The following is a 12788-nucleotide window of genomic DNA, read 5'->3' on the forward strand; positions in this document are numbered from 1 at the left end:
AAGGGGGGATGAGATGGGGGGGGCAGGGGGGGGATGAGATGGGGGGGCATGGGGGGATGAGATGGGGGGCATGGGGGTGATGAGATGGGGGGCATGGGGGGGATGAGATGGGAGGGCATGGGGGGGATGAGATGGGGGGGCATGGTGGGGATGAGATGGGGGGGCATGGAGGGGGATGAGATGGGGGGGATGAGATGGGGGGCATGGGGGGGATGAGATGGGGGGCATGAGATGGGGGGGATGAGATGGGGGGGATGAGATGGGGGGCATGGGGGGGATGAGATGGGGGGCGTGGGGGACATGAGATGGGGGATGAGATGGGGGGGCATGGGGGGATGAGATGGGGGGGCATGGGGGGGTGAGATGGGGGCGTGGGGGGTGAGGAGGGGGGTGTGGGGGGGTGAGGAGGGGGGTGTGGGGGGTGAGGAGGGGGTGTGGGGGGTGAGGAGGGGGTGTGGGGGGGTGGGGAGGGGGGTGTGGGGGGGTGAGGAGGGGGGTGAGGAGGGGGGTGTGAGGGGGTGAGGAGGGGGGTGTGAGGGGGTGAGGAGGGGGGGAGGAGGGGGGGGCGTGGGGGGGTGAGGAGGGGGGAGTGGGGGGGTGAGGAGGGGGGAGTGGGGGGTGAGGAGGGGGGAGAGTGGGGGGTGAGGAGGGGGGGAGTGGGGGGTGAGGAGAGGGGAGTGGGGGGTGAGGAGGGGGCATGGGGGGTGAGGAGGGGTGGCGTGAGGAGGGGGGCGTGAGGAGGTGGGCGTGGCGGGTGAGGAGGGGGCGTGGGGGGTATGGAGGGGGGGCGTGGGAGGGGGTGAGGAGGGGGGGTGTGGGAGGGGGTGAGGAGGGAGGCGTGGGAGGGGGTGAGGAGGGGGGGCGTGGGAGGGGGTGAGGAGGGGGGGCTGAGGTGGGGGTGAGGAGGTGGGCGTGGGGGGTGAGATGGGGGTGTGGGGGGCGTGGGGGGGTGAGGAGGGGGTGTGGGGGGCGAGGAGGGGGCGGCGCGGGGGGGGTGAGGAGCGGGCATGGGGGGGTGAGGAGGGGGGACGTGGGGGGTGAGGACGGGGGGCGTGGGGGGTGAGGACGGGGGGTTTGGGGGGGTGAGGCGGGGGGGCTTGGGGGTGTGAGGAGGGGGGCGTGGGGGGTGAGGGGGGTGTGGGGGGGTGAGGAGGGGGGGCGTGGGGGGGTGAGGAGGGGGGGCGTGGGGGGGTGAGGAGGGGGGGCGTGGGGGGGTGAGGAGGGGGGGCGTGGGGGGGTGAGGAGGGGGGGCGTGGGGGGGTGAGGAGGGGGGCGTGGGGGGGTGAGGAGGGGGGGCGTGGGGGGGTGAGGAGGGGGGGCGTGGGAGGGGTGAGGGGGGCGTGGGAGGGGTGAGGAATGGGGGCATGGGGTGGTGGTGGAGGGGGGGTGTGGCCTGGTGAGGAGGGGGGCATGGAGTGGTGAGGAGGGGGGCGTGGGGGTGGTGCGAAGGGGGGGCATGGGGGGTGAGGAGGGGGGGTGAGAAGGGGGGCATGCAGGGGCAAGATGGGGGGAATGCAGGGGTGAGATGGGGGAATGCAGGGGTGAGATGGGGGGATGAGATGGGGGATGAGATGGGGCATGGGGGGGTGAGGGGGGTGTGGTAGGGGTTGAGGAGGGGGGTGTGGTGGGGGTTGAGGAGGGGGGTGTGGTGGGGGTTGAGGAGGGGGGTGTGGTGGGGGTGGAGGAGGGGGGTGGGGTGGGGGGTGAGGAGGGGGGTGTGGTGGGGGTTGAGGAGGGGGGTGTGGTGGGGCTTGAGGAGCGGGGTGTGGTGGGGCTTGAGGAGGGGGGTGTGGTGGGGCTTGAGGAGGGGGGTGTGGTGGGGCTTGAGGAGGGGGGTGTGGTGGGGCTTGAGGAGGGGGGTGTGGTGGGGCTTGAGGAGGGGGGTGTGGTGGGGCTTGAGGAGGGGGGTGTGGTGGGGCTTGAGGAGGGGGGTGTGGTGGGGCTTGAGGAGGGGGGTGTGGTGGGGCTTGAGGAGGGGGGTGTGGTGGGGCTTGAGGAGGGGGGTGTGGTGGGGCTTGAGGAGGGGGGTGTGGTGGGGCTTGAGGAGGGGGGTGTGGTGGGGCTTGAGGAGGGGGGTGTGGTGGGGCTTGAGGAGGGGGTGTGGTGGGGCTTGAGGAGGGGGGTGTGGTGGGGCTTGAGGAGGGGGGTGTGGGGGGGTGAGGAGGGGTGGGGTGAGGAGGGGTGGGGTGAGGAGCAGGATGAGATGGGGGGCGTGGGGGGATGAGATGGGGGGCATGAGATGGGGGGCATGAGGGGATGAGATGGGGGCATGGGGGGGATGAGATGGGGGGCATGGGGGGATGAGATGGGGGCATGGGGGGATGAGATGGGGGGCATGGGGGGATGAGATGGGGGGCATGGGGGGATGAGATGGGGGGCATGGGGGGATGAGATGGGGGGCATGGGGGGATGAGATGGGGGGGCATGGGGGGATGAGATGGGGGGGCATGGGGGGATGAGATGGGGGGATGAGATGGGGGGGCATGGGGGGATGAGATGGGGGGCATGGGGGGATGAGATGGGGGGCATGGGGGGATGAGATGGGGGGCATGGGGGGATGAGATGGGGGGATGAGATGGGGGCATGGGGGGATGAGATGGGGGGCATGAGATGGGGGTGAGGAAGGGGGTGTGAGGAGGGGGGGGTGAGGAGGGGGGTGTGAGGAGGGGGGTGTGAGGATGGGGGGGTGAGGAGGGGGGGTGAGGAGGGGGGGGTGAGGAGGGGGGTGAGGAGGGGGTGTGGGGGGGTGAGGAGGGGGGTGTGGGGGGTGAGGAGGGGGTGTGGGGGGTGAGGAGGGGGTGTGGGGGGTGAGGAGGGGGTGTGGGGGTGAGGAGGGGGTGTGGGGGGTGAGGAGGGGGTGTGGGGGGTGAGGAGGGGGGTGTGGGGGGGTGAGGAGGGGGGGGTGGGGGGATGAGGAGTGGGTGTGGGGGGATGAGATGGGGGGGCGTGGGGGGGATGAGATGGGGGCGTGGGGGGCATGAGATGGGTGTGAGGATGGGGGTGTGAGGAGAGGGGGTGAGGATGGGGGTGTGAGGATGGGGGTGTGAGGATGGGGGGGGTGAGGAGGGGGGTGTGGGGGGGTGAGGAGGGGTGTGTGGGGGGGGTGAGGAGGGGGGTGTGGGGGGGTGAGGAGGGGTGTGTGGGGGGGGTGAGGAGGGGGGTGTGGGGGTGAGGGGGGGTGAGGAGGGGGGGCGTGGGGTGGTGAGGAGGGGGGCATGGGGGTGAGGAGGGGGGCATGGGGGGTGAGGAGGGGGGTGTGAGAAGGGGAGCATGGGGGGCATGCAGGGGTGAGATGGGGGCATGCAGGGGTGAGATGGGTGGCATGCAGGGGTGAGGAGGGGGGATGAGATGGGGGGATGAGATGGGGGCATGGGGGGGTGGTGTGGTAGGGGTTGAGGAGGGGTGTGTGGTGGGGGTTGAGGAGGGGGGTGTGGTGGGGGTAGAGGAGGGGGGTGGGGGTTGAGGAGGGGGGCGAGGGTTGAGGAGGGGGGCGAGGGTTGAGGAGGGGGGCGAGGGTTGAGGAGGGGGGCGTGGGAGGTGAGGAGGGGGGCGTGGGGGGCGAGGAGGGGGGGCGTGGGGGGCGAGGAGGGGGGCATGGGGGGCGAGGAGGGGGGGCGTGGGGGGCGAGGAGGGGGGGCGTGGGGGGGCGAGGAGGGGGGCGTGGGGGGCGAGGAGGGGGGGCGTGGGGGGCGAGGAGGGGGGGCGTGGGGGGCGAGGAGGGGGGGCGTGGGGGGCGAGGAGGGGGGGCGTGGGGGGCGAGGAGGGGGGGCGTGGGGGGCGAGGAGGGGGGGCGGGGGGGGAGGAGGGGGGGTGTGGGGGCGGGAGGGGGGGTGGGGGGCGAGGAGGGGGGGCGTGGGGGGTGAGTAGGGGGGTGAGTAGGGGGGGCGAGGAGGGGGGGCGTGGGGGGTGAGGAGGGGGTGTGGGGGGCGTGGGGGGTGAGGGGGGCGTGGGGGGGGTGAGGAGGGGTGGCGTGGGGGGGTGAGGAGGGGTGGCGTGAGGGGGTGAGGAGGGGGGGCGTGGGGGGTGAGGAGTTGGGGCGTGGGGGGTGAGGAGGGGGGGCGTGGGGGGTGAGGAGGGGGGGCGTGGGGGGTGAGGAGGGGGGGCGTGGGGGGTGAGGAGGGGGGGCGTGGGGGAGTGAGGAGGGGGGGGCGTGGGGGGTGAGGAGGGGGGGGCGTGGGGGGTGAGGAGGGGGGCGTGGGGGGTGAGCGTGGGGGGTGAGGAGGGGGGGCGTGGGGGGTGAGGAGGGGGGCGTGGGGGGTGAGGAGGGGGGGCGTGGGGGGTGAGGAGGGGGGGCGTGGGGGGTGAAGAGGGGGGGCGTGGGGGGTGAGCGTGGGGGGTGAGGAGGGGGGGCGTGGGGGGTGAGGAGGGGGGGCGTGGGGGGTGAGGAGGGGGGCGTGGGGGTGAGGAGGGGGGGCGTGGGGGGTGAGGAGGGGGGTGTGGGGGGTGAGGAGGGGGGCGGTGGGGGGGTGAGGAGGGTGGCGTGGGGGTGAGGAGGGGGGCGTGGGGGGTGAGGAGGGGGGGCGTGCGGGGTGAGGAGGGGGGCGTGGGGGGTGAGGAGGGGGGGCGTGGGGGTTGAGGAGGGGGGGCGTGGGGGGTGAGGAGGGGGGGCGTGGGGGGTGAGGAGGGGGGGCGTGGGGGGTGAGGAGGGGGGCGTGAGGGTGAGGAGGGGACCGTGGGGGGTGAGGAGGGTGGCGTGGGGGTGAGGAGGGGGGCGTGGGGGGTGAGGGAGGGGGGGCGTGGGGGGTGAGGAGGGGGGCGTGGGGGGTGAGGAGGGGGGGCGTGGGGGGTGAGGAGGGGGGGGCGTGGGGGGTGAGGAGGGGGGGGGGGGGGAGGAGGGGGGGCGTGGGGGGTGAGGAGGGGGGGGCGTGGGGGGTGAGGAGGGGGGGGCGTGGGGGGTGAGGAGGGGGGCGTGAGGGGTGAGGAGGCGACCGTGGGGGGTGAGGAGGGGGGGCGTGGGGGGTGAGGAGGGGGGGCATGGGGGGTGAGGAGGGGGGCGTGGGGCGTGAGGAGGGGGGCGTGGGGGGTGAGGAGGGGGGGTGTGGGGGGTGAGGAGGGGGGCGTGGGGGGTGAGGAGGGGGGGCGTGGGGGGTGAGGAGGGGGGGCGTGGGGGATGAGGAGGGGGGCATGGGGGGTGAGGAGGGGGGCGTGGGGGGTGAGGAGGGGGGCGTGGGGGGTGAGGAGGGGGTGGGGGGGGTGAGGAGGAAGGGGTGGGGGGGTGAGGAGGAGGGGGAGGGGGGTGAGGAGGAGGGGGTGAGGAGGAGGGGAGGGGGGTGAGGAGGAGGGGGAGGGGGGTGAGGGGGGGGTGAGGGGTGAGGAGGGGGGGGCGTGGTGATGTGGCAGGGGATTGGGGGGGGGGGGGGGGTGACCCTGAGGGCGCTTGTATTTCTGAGACACTTTGTGGGGGAAGGAGGGCAAATGCGGAGCGAGCGGAAACCTAGCCAACGGCCTCGCCAGCCGAAACTCATTCAACGAAAACATTTCCACCCGCTTTTGATGACCTACCGATCCCAGCACCGGCCATCACTCCCACTACTGCCATCGCCAGCGAGTCTGAGCACAACCGGAACCCGCCCGTGACCGCGCGCGCGCGCACACCGAACTGCCGCCGCGCGCGCGAGCCCTCCCCAATCCGCCATCGCCGCCGCGCGCGCGAGCATGCGTCATCATCCACAGCCCCGTGCAGCTGTTTCACAGAAACAGAAAATGCTGGAAATACTGAGCATGCTTTCTTGCGGCATCCTGCGGGAGTAGTTAAAGTTTCCTCAGAATTGGCATGTGCAAAATCTTTTGAGCAAGGAGTGGGTGGGGCAAGGTCTGCGATGGGGTGAAAATTCGACGAGATTGGATGAAAGAAGTTTGTTTTCAGGATCAAAGGGAGTGGTGACCGGAGAAGGAACAAAAGGTGTGCCAAGAGCAGGTGTGCATTTCCTGATACGTTGACAACTATAGAACGATACAGCGCAGTACAGGCCCTTCGGCCCTCGATGTTGCACCGACATGGAAAAAATCTAAAGGCCATCTAACCTACACTATGCCCTTATCATCCATATGCTTATCCAATAAATTTTTAAATGCCCTCAATGTTGGCGTGTTCACTACTGTTGCAGGTAGGGCATTCCACGGCCTCACCACTCTTTGCGTAAAAAACCCACCTCTGACCTCTGTCCTATATCTATTACCCTCAATTTAAGGCTATGTCCCCTCGTGCTAGCCACCTCCATCCGCGGGAGAAGGCTCTCGCTGTCCACCCTATCTAACCCTCTGATCATTTTGTATGCCTCTATTAAGTCACCTCTTAACCTTCTTCTCTCTAACGAAAACAACCTCAAGTCCATCAGCCTTTCCTCATAGGATTTTCCCTCCATACCAGGCAACATCCTGGTAAATCTCCTCTGCACCCATTCCAAAGCTTCCACGTCCTTCCTATAATGAGGCGACCAGAACTGTTCGCAATACTCCAAATGCGGTCGTACTAGAGTTTTGTACAACTGCAACATGACCTCATGGCTCCGGAACTCAATCCCTCTACCAATAAAGGCCAACACACCATAGGCCTTCTTCACCACCCTATCAACCTGGGTGGCAACTTTCAGGGATCTATGTACATGGACACCGAGATCCCTCTGCTCATCCACACTACCAAGAATTTTACCATTAGCCAAATATTCCGCATTTCTGTTATTCTTTCCAAAGTGAATCACCTCACACTTCTCCACATTAAACTCCATTTGCCACCTCTCAGCCCAGCTCTGCAGCTTATCTATGTCCCTCTGTAACCTGCAACATCCTTCCGCACTGTCTACAACTCCACCGACTTTAGTGTCGTCTGCAAATTTACTCACCCATCCTTCTGCGCCCTCCTCTAGGTCATTTATAAAAATGACAAACAGCAACGGCCCCAGAACAGATCCTTGTGGTACGCCACTCGTAACTGAACTCCATTCTGAACATTTCCCATCAACTACCACTCTCTGTCTTCTTTCAACTAGCCAATTTCTGATCCACATCTCTAAATCACCCTCAATCCCCAGCCTCCGTATTTTCTGCAATAGCCGACCGTGGGGAACCTTATCAAACGCTTTACTGAAATCCATATACACCACATCAACTGCTCTACCCTCGTCTACCTGTTCAGTCACCTTCTCAAAGAACTCGATAAGGTTTGTGAGGCATGACCTACCCTTCACAAAACCATGCTGACTGTCCCTAATCATATTATTCCTATCTAGATGATTATAAATCGTATCTTTTATAATCCTCTCCAAGACTTTACCCACCACAGACGTTAGGCTCACCGGCCTATAGTTACCGGGGTTATCTCTACTCCCCTTCTTGAACAAAGGGACCACATTTGCTATCCTCCAGTCCTCTGGCACTATTCCTGTAGCCAATGATGACCTAAAAATCAAAGCCAAAGGCTCAGCAATCTCTTCCCTGGCTTCCCAGAGAATCCTAGGATAAATCCCATCCGGCCCCGGGGACTTATCTATTTTCACCTTGTCCAGAATTGCCAACACTTCTTCCCTACGCACCTCAATGCCATCTATTCTAATAGCCTGGGTCTCAGCCTTCTCCTCCACAATATTATCTTTTTCTTGAGTGAATACTGACGAAAAGTATTCATTTAGTATCTCGCTTATCTCCTCAGCCTCCACACACAACTTCCCACCACTGTCCTTGACTGGCCCTACTCTTACCCTAGTCATTCTTTTATTCCTGACATACCTATAGAAAGCTTTTGGGTTTTCCTTGATCCTACCTGCCAAAGACTTCTCATGTCCCCTCCTTGCTCGTCTCAGCTCTCTCTTTAGATCCTTCCTCGCTTCCTTGTAACTATCAAGCGCCCCAACTGAAACTTCACGCCTCATCTTCACATAGGCCTCCTTCTTCCTCTTAACAAGAGATTCCACTTCTTTGGTAAACCACGGTTCCCTCGCTCGACCCCTTCCTCCCTGCCTGACTGGTACGTACTTATCAAGAACATGCAATAGCTGTTCCTTGAACAAGCTCCACATATCCAGTGTGTCCAACCCTTGCAGCCTACTTCTCCAACCAACACATCCTAAGTCATGTCTAATGGCATCATAATTGCCCTTCCCCCAGCTATAACTTGCCCTGCGGGGTATACTTATCCTAATATTCATCATAAACGCAATTACTCCTAGTTCCTTGACTACACCCCTACCCTCTCTCACCTCCATTCCATTCTCTCAGTTCCTCCGGTGCAAATGTCTCAATGATGCATCATTTCACACGAGCTCAGATGTGTTCACCTCCACAAGAAAGCCCCCATTGACAGTAGCTCCACTTTTGCTCTCACCATGACATCTCTCTCCTTGACCTACTGCACCATTCCAGTGAAACTTAACGTGAGACTGAGGACAGTAAAAAGTCTTACAACACCAGGTTAAAGCCCAACAGGTTTGTTTCAAACACTAGCTTTCGGAGCACTGCTCCTTCCCCAGGTGAATGAGGAGCAACACCTCAGCGGAGATTCTCCAACCTGCCGCGGGGTCGGAGAATCCCTGGGGGACGCGAGAAAACCTGGCGCCAGCCCTGCTATTCTCTGGCTCCGATTCTTGGGCGCCCACGGGATCACCGTCGCGCCGGTGTGGGTCACGTATGGTTCCACCCGGCGGGACTTCAGAGTTCTGGCTGCGGGGCCGTCCTGGTGGGGTGGCGGGGTGATCTAACCCCGGAGGGGGCTTCCACGGTGGCCTTGCCCGTGATCGGTACCTACCGATCGGCGGGCTGGCTAGTTTTCTGGGGGGCCTATGTTCCTCTGCGCCGGGCCCCTGTAGAGCTCCGCCATATTGCCCGGGGACTGGCACAGAGACGGGAACCCACACCCATGCGTGGACTGACACCAGTTGTGGCGCGCATGCGAGGACTCGCGCCGGCCATGGCGTGCTAGAGCTGCGGACGCCACTCCGGCGCTGTACTAGCCCCCTAGGAAGGGGTGAATACTTGCTACTTGGCTCACACTGCTTTTCATGCCAGTGTCAGAACTTGGCAGTGGATTGGTGAATCCCGGCCCTCATGTTTCAATTAAGCTCTTTATAGCCTTCTGGACCCGAACATTGATTTCAACAATCTCAGACCATTAACTCTGTCCCCTCATTTTGTTTGCTTTATTTTGCATGTTTCCATTTTTGTTTTCACTTTCAGACAGTAGCGCACTTGTTCTTGGTACATATTATGCTTCCTGAATTCTTGCCTTGCCCATCACCATTTCCTTTGGCCATGCAAGACTAGCTCTTCTGTCATTCAATCTCTCCTGACACAGACCTTCCTTCCATCCTAGTTACACCCACCTTGTGTCAAAGTCTTACATAGAAACATAAGAACATAAGAACTAGGAGCAGGAGTAGGCCATCTGGCCCCTCGAGCCTGCTCCGCCATTCAATTAGATCATGGCTGATCTTTTGTGGACTCAGCTCCACTTTCCGGCCCGAACACCATAACCCTTAATCCCTTTATTCTTCAAAAAACTATAGCACAGTACAGCACAGAACAGGCCCTTGATGTTGTGCTGAGCAATGATCACCCTACTCAATCCCACGTATCCACCCTATTCCAGTAACCCAACAACCCCTATTTTTAGGGCACTAAGGGCAATTTTTCATGGCCAATCCATCCACCTAACCCACACATCTTTGGACTGTGGGAGGAAACCGGAGCACCCGGAGGAAACCCACACACACAGGGAGGACGTGCAGACTCCGCACAGACAGTGACCTAGCCGGGAAGCGAACCTGGGACCCTGGAGCTGTGAAGCATTTATGCTAACCACCATGCTACCGTGCATCTCTTAACTTTTCCCAGTTCGGATGAAAAGTCATTGTCCTGAAAATGTTTCTCACTCCACAGATGCTGTCCAACATGCTGAGTATTTCCAGCATTTTCTGTTTTTATTTCAGACGTCCATGGCGGGATTCTCCGACCCTGCGCCGGGTCGGAGAATCACCGGCAGGCCACGAGTATTGCGCCACGTCGCCCCAACGCCAGCACTCGATTCTCCACGGTGCCAGCGCGGTGCTGGTCGCGGGCCGCTCTACGCGGCCGGCCCGCCGATTTGAAGAATAAAGGGATTAAGGGTTATGGTGTTCGGCCCGGAAAGTGAAGCTGAGTCCACAATACATCAGCCATGATCTCATTGAATGGCGGAGCAGGCTCAAGGGGCCAGATGGCTTACTCCTGCTCCTAATTCTTATGTTCTCAGGCCCAAATGGGCCGAGCAACCGTAGGAAAAGAGCCGAGTCCTGCAGGCGCCGTTCTAACCTGCTCTGGGCCGGCGGGACTTTGGCGTGTAAGGGTCGGGTGGCAGTCTGTGGGGGGGGGGGGGGGGGAGTCCGACCCCGGGGTGGGCCTCCGATGTGCCTGGCCCGCGATCGGGACCCACCGAACGGCGGGCCGGCCTCTGTGGCTGGGGGCCTCCTTTCCTACACGCCGGCCCCTGTTGCCCTGCGCCATGTTGCGTCGGGGCCGGTGTGTTGAAGGAGGCCATTGCGCATACGCGCATTTGTGCCGGCGCCACTGCGCATGGCCTCGTTGGCGCCAGCGCAACTGAGCATGCGCGGATCCCGCAGCGGGATCTGCAGCTGGAGCGGCGCGAACCGCTCCAGCACCGTGCTGGCCCCCTGTTGGGGCCAGAATTAAATGTGGGAGCGGTCCGTTCACGCTGTCTTAAAATGTGACGCCGTTTACGACGTCGTGGACACTCTGCCGCGGGATTGGAGAATCCCGCCCCCCAGCATCTGCGCTGCTATGCTTTTTGAGCCAGCTGGATTAATGCTGATGCCATAACACTTGCAGCCACTAACCGAGAAGAACTGTTTGAAAGGGTGGCATGTGGCACAGTGGTTAGCACTAGGACTACGGCGCTGAGGATCCAGTTTCGAATCCCGGCCCTGGGTCACTGTCCGTGTGGAGTTTGCACATTCTCCCCGTGTCTGCATGGGTTTCACCCCCACAACCCAATGATGTGCAGGTTCGGTGAATTGGCCACGCTAAATTGCCCCTTAATTGGAAAAAAAAAATAATTGGGTACTCTAAATTTATTAAACATGATTGTTTGAATGTTTAAAAATTAATGCTTCTTGTATCAATGGTGTTTGAATGAAATACGTTGAATGAATGAAATATGAAAAACTGCAATCAGTATCTGATTTTTCCCTTCCTCTTTTAAATTAAGCTACTCCAGCTAAAGTAGTCTTGTTTCTTGGTAACTTCTCTTTTCCCTCAGTGTTTGCTCCATCTTTGGTAGCCACAGAGACTTTTTGGCATAGAAGGAGGCCATTCAACCTGTCAAGTCTATGCCAACTCTCTAGGACAGTCCAGTAATCTGATTCCCAATTTTTCCAACACAATGCTACCTGGTTCCATGTCAAACCTCAGCACCTTCCTTCCTGCCCGCCTCTCAGCGAGGGGTTTACCAAGTCTGGTTAATGTATTCCTGGAAGTTTCACCATTCTGTAGCCATCTGAGATGGCCACTTACAAAGAAACATGGACATTTGCAAAGACTCAAGGGAAATATGGCCAATACAAGATTCAGGCAGGCTCAGAGCCTAACTGTATATTTGTAAGCAGAGAACCAGACAGTATTGAAACCCCCAGCCGATCTGCATTCTAATGACCCATTTCCCTAAGACAAAGGACTGGTACTCAGGTATCCGATACAATTCCAGACACATCGGCGTCACTCCCTTTACTCAGGAAGCATAAACAGCAAGGTCAATGACCGCTTAGGACACGCCCAGCCATCAAGGCACCCGCCCCTCTATTGGCTCAGATCGAAGGCAGTGATCAAAGTCTGCCGAATTATTGGGTCCAAACCTAAGGACCGCCCAAAAGAACGCGAAACCCCCCAAGGATAAAGAGAGACACCGCCATGTGTTCGATCTCTTTTGGACCTGGTGCTCCGGCAATGTCTATCTCCAACTGTAGCACCACAACCAGAGTCCAAGTTCAACGCTCGCTACCAGACAGATAAGCCTAGCTGAACCGCAGTTACTTCTCCAGACCCAGCAGATCCAGATTTGAACAAAGGCCACTGTTCCTCTGACCTAAGCCGGGTGCCTGAAGTTAAGTACAGGTTGTCATAGTGTTTGGTGTAATTTAGCTCGTAGTGTTTATGTTGCATGTATAAATTAATCTTGGTGTAAATAAAATATTATTGAACTTGAACTAACTAACTGGTTGTTGGGTCTTTGATCGATATCCGGTTGAACCTTGTGGTGGTATCATTTGATACCTGGCGCCTCTGAGCAATATAATATCAATATCTAGACAAAAGAAGGGCAATCTTATTGACTGCCAGATTTATAGCGAGTAAATATAGCAACAATTCAAAGTCCATTCACCTCCCCCCCGCCCTGCTCTCACAATTGGCCAACTGATTAAACACTTTTTATGCCAATTGGAAAGCAAACAAACTGTTACATGATTGGATGATTCTTGCCTGTTGGTCAAATAGCCCATTTTGTCCCTCTGTAATATCTTAAAACTACTAAATCAAAAGTGTTCAAATAATTTTTTTTTAAAAACCTACAATGTTTTTAAGGCCCTTATGATTTTCTGCCAGGTTGTTTGCAGCAATGTTCTGAACTTAATCTTTAGTTCATGGAGGTACCAGGACTATCAGTAAAATTAAAATAAATCCAAAAGTCTTTTCTCGGCTACCCTTTTATTATTTGTGTGATCATAAATGCAGTTTCATTGGCCATCAGAAAGGAAATCTTTATGTGGAAGCAGAGGGTTTGTCTGACAAGAACATAAAAGTTTGGA

At 60.3% G+C, this 12788-nt stretch overlaps 1 protein-coding gene across 1 annotated transcript in view; it reads right to left on the minus strand.

Moving 5' to 3' along the window:
- entpd6 (ectonucleoside triphosphate diphosphohydrolase 6) overlaps positions 1 to 5609 on the minus strand; it is a 102978-nt gene extending 97369 nt beyond the window's left edge. The window contains exon 1 of the mRNA XM_038804827.1: positions 5503 to 5609. The gene's annotated coding sequence lies outside the window, so the exon portion shown is untranslated. The remainder of the gene's footprint in view (positions 1 to 5502) is intronic.
- Positions 5610 to 12788: the final 7179 nt, after the last annotated feature.

This window comes from Scyliorhinus canicula, chromosome 1 (genome assembly GCF_902713615.1).
Source record: "Scyliorhinus canicula chromosome 1, sScyCan1.1, whole genome shotgun sequence".
NCBI lineage: Eukaryota > Metazoa > Chordata > Chondrichthyes > Carcharhiniformes > Scyliorhinidae > Scyliorhinus > Scyliorhinus canicula.